Source organism: Trichechus manatus, unplaced genomic scaffold (genome assembly GCF_000243295.1).
Source record: "Trichechus manatus latirostris isolate Lorelei unplaced genomic scaffold, TriManLat1.0 scaffold00014, whole genome shotgun sequence".
In the NCBI taxonomy this organism is placed as follows: domain Eukaryota; kingdom Metazoa; phylum Chordata; class Mammalia; order Sirenia; family Trichechidae; genus Trichechus; species Trichechus manatus.
The window spans coordinates 9,991,563-9,995,877 of NW_004443950.1; positions in this window are offsets into that span (position 1 = coordinate 9,991,563).

A 4,315-nucleotide genomic window follows, 5' to 3' on the forward strand; every position below is an offset into this window, starting at 1 on the left:
TGGCTAGGACCTCCAGCACAATGTTGAATAAGAGTGGTGATAGAGGGCATCCTTGACTGGTTCCTGTTCTCAAGGGGAATGCTTTCAAAGTCTCTCCATTTAGGATGATGTTGGCTGTTGGCTTTATATAAATGCCCTTAATTATGTTGAGGAATTTCCCTTCTATTCCTATTTTGCTAAGAGTTTTTATCATGAATGGGTGTCAGACTTCATTGAATGCTCCGAAAGCCACTTCAGGCAGAAGCATGTGTGAGCCTCATCAGGAAGCGTTTTCTCTGTCTGGCCCAGAGTGCCCACCAATGGCTGGAGTAAAAAATGCCCACAAACCACAATTTAAAGAACTCTTAAATCTATGTAATCCAGCCTTGGCTCCTTATCTGTAAAAGGAGGGGCATGGGTGGAACTGGAGCTCCTGAGTGGTGCAAATTGTTTACACGCTCAGCGGCTAACCAAAAGTTGGGAGGTTCAAGTCCACCCAGGGGCACCTTGGAAGAAAGGCCTGGCTATCTACTTTAGAAAAATCAGCCTTGAAAATCCTATGGAGCACAGTTCCACTCTGACACACATGAGGTCACCATGAGTCAGGGTTGAGTCAATGGCAGCTGGAGGTGGAATGAGATCTTTCCAAACTCTAACCTGCTTCAGATTTGTAAAACCTCCCACCACTAATCAGACAATGAAGAGCCAAGGAGCTCTCAACCCTGAGAGCTTGTTCGACCATGTCCTGGGCAGAGTTCTGGGGAGCTGACCGAAGGGTGTCTGGCCCACGGAGGTGCAGCGTATGGGCCCCCAGGGGTGCCCTCTCTGCAGACACTGGGGAAGCCTGCAGCATTGAGGCCACCATATGGAGGGCTTGGTCTTTCTGGCACCAATGACAAAGTAAATTCCCACCATAAATCCAGTCCCTGCTGTAAGTTGGGCTCTCCTGTGAAGCTTTCCAGTAAATCATTTCTAAGGCATTAAAAGCCCTGACGTTGAGCCGTTTCTGGCATGGTGGCTTTTACTTGCTCTATTATTTATGATGATGCCTCCGTCAGCTTCCTTTCTCTCTACAAGACATGTAAGGGGCCAAATCTACCTGCTCTTTCCATTCTCTGAAAGCACACGGGACTTAAATTCAACAAAGAACTAGTCGGTAGCTCAATGCTCGATATTCTAACGTCTTGCTATTTATTTAGACAACATGAATTTTAAGAAGGATGAAAGTAAAGTCCGGCCCAAGGTGAAACACAAACCAACAGCACATGAACAGTACAGCAGAGGCATGACTGAAGAGGATTTACGTGTTCAGGTGATTTCTAGCTTAATGACAGAAGTTTCATGTGAGGTGCCCAGACGCACTGATAAAATCTAACAAAATGCTTATTCTGCAATGGTCAGCAGGATCTGGAGAGGTGAGTCACTCTGGGCACCCCATGTTCAGAGGGACACACTTTAGAAAGGATCCAGAGAGCAGTAACCAGGATGCAAACTACATGTCTATGAGAGACAATAGATGAATTTTGAAAAGGAGCTCACCCTCTGAACCAGCAATTCCATTTCTAGGTCTCAGGCTACATGAGTTTCTTATTGCTGCTGTAACAAAATTACCACAAACTTGGTGGCTTACAACAACAAAAATTTTCTTTTAATAATATTTTACAGTAGTCACTTACCAGCCCGTAGATTCTGGGGCTATTCTTGATTGCTTCTAAATCAGAACTTCTCTCAAAAATGTCTCAAGTGTCTAGTTTCACTTCTTCTTTTTCTCTCAAGGAATCAGGGAAATACCATTACTAGAAATTCTGAGGATTTCTATCACAGAAGTTGGCTGTAGCGTGGACAGAGAATTATCTGGGTCCTGGTGGCACAATCAGTGCTCTGGTAGCACAGTGGTTAAGAGCTAGGTTGCTAACCAAAAGGTTGGTAGTTCAAATTCACCAGTTGCTCCTTGGAAACCCTATGGGGCAGTTCTACTCTGTCTTATAGGGTCGCTGTGAGTCGGAATCAACTCGATGACAACGGGTTTGGTTTTTTGGTTACATTCGACTACTAACCTAACGGTTAAAGGTTCGAACCTAAAGGTTGACGTTCTAAGCCACCCAGTGATACCGCCCAAGAAAGGTCTGGCCATCTGCTTCCATTAAGTTTACAGCCAAGAAAACCCTATGGAGCAGTTCTACTCTGTAACACATGGAGTAACCATGAGTCAGAATCAGCTTAATGGCAACAGAATTTGGTTAATCTGAATATATATATTTCAGTTTAATTACTACATGGTGGTACTGATGTGGAATATTTGCTACAAAGAAATAAATTTGGGGATTACCTTCATTTTCAAGGCCACCTGAGAGCCAGGAATTTGTAAGGGCTCTTCTATAATGGCTAAAAGGAGTCCTAAAACGTAACAGTCCGCAAAAGCTAGAGCACTGTGTTGTAGGGTAAATATATCACAAAGTTTGGTAAAGCAAAAAGCAAGTTTTATTTGGCATATGTTCAAAAGGGCAAAAACGGGAAGTAGACAAGCATGCTGCCAGAGCTATGTCTGCTCAAATCCAAGGAAATTACCGAATAGACAAAAGTGGGAAAACGGACAAGCATGCTGCCACAGCCATGTTTGCCCAAGTCCAAAGAAACATTATAGAAAAGACAAAGTGGGAAAATGGACAAGCATGCTGCCACAGTCAAGTCTGCCCGAGTCCAAGGAATGTTAGAGTCATCAGTATATATTAACATTACAAATGGGCAAAACCATTGAAAGCTTTACCTTTTCACAGATTGGCTAGAAACTGTGATCCTACATTTTGAATCGTCTTTCTTAACAATCATTGGTACAGGTTTCAGTAACAATAGTCAGGAGGGTCTTCATTGGTCCAGCAAATTTTCTATTCACTAAATGCTTGCGTTCTGTTTGATGATTTGTTTACATGAAAGGTTCCCTAAAAGATATTTTCCAAGATTATCTTAGCTATTGTCTTTACACCTCAGGGCCCAGTTGATGTGTCCTTGTGAGTCCTTGTGAGCCCAGCTCCAGCTGGGTCACATTCTGTACGCTCAAGGACAGGGAATAATGATTCCAATATTATCTCTAAATCAACTGGCACAATTTGCAGTTTCCACTATAAAATGCCAAAAATGTAAAGAAGACGTAGGAAGAGGTTATAAAAGTTATATAAATATAGCATCATGTGAGGTCAAGTTTTAGAATGTCTAATCAGGGGAAAGGCTGTTGTCTTAGTCATCTAGTACTGCTATAACAGAAATACCACAAGTGGGTGGCATCAGCAAAGAGCGATTTATTCCTTCACAGTCTAGGAGGCTAGATGTCCAAATTCAGGGCACCAGCTCCAGGGGAGGGCTTTCTCTGTCTGTCAGCTCTAATAGGAAAGCGCTTGTCATCAGTCTTCCCCTGGTCTGGGAACTTCTCAGTGCAGGGATCCTGGGTCCAAAGGACGCTCTCTGCTCCTGGCACTACTTTCTTGGTGTTATGCTCGCTTCTCTCTTTTATATCTCAAAAGAGATTGATTTAAAACACAACCTAATCTTGTAGATTGAGTCCTGCCTCATTAACATAACTGCCTCTAATCCAGCCTCATTAACATCATAGAGGCAGGATTTACAACACACAGGAAAATCACATCAGACGATAAAATGGTGGACAATCACACAATACTGGGAATCACTGGAAGAGGCTGCACAGGTCCGGCTCACTGTTATTACTCCCCATTGCTGACCCCCACATTGTCTCATGATCTGGTTTTTCCCTCCTGTTCCATTCTCTATAAAAAGTTTAAGATGAACCAATGTTCCTCCTTGAAGGGTGGGAAACAAGTGATAATGATCTAGGAATGAAAAAACAAACAAATCACCCATCTCGGGACAAGAAAACCAGGATGTTGCCAGATAACTCCCAAGAAAAGCTTAACTTATCTGGGACGTGACCACCTCAAGGGGAAACTAACACAAACTTCTAAGACCCATAATCCTGTCCCTATAAAGCCTTCGGCCAATCTCTAGTGGGAGAAACAGGTTTTTGGAGGAATTTATTCCCCTCTGTCTCCTATATATCAATATGTAATAAAACTCCTGCTCCTCACCTCACCCCTGTCTCAGAATCGGCTATTGCGGCAGGCGGCTCCAATCTGCGTTATTGCGGTAACACATTTTGGAGGGGACACAATTCAATCTATGACAGTTGTTAAGCATAGTTTTTCAGAAATAGTTTGTATTGGCAGTGGATTGAAATAGTTAGAACCTCCCTAGCTCTCCTTTCAGGGAAAATTCAGGTTTTCAATTCCAAGGAGCCCTTGTGGTGCAATGGTTAAGCACTCAGCTG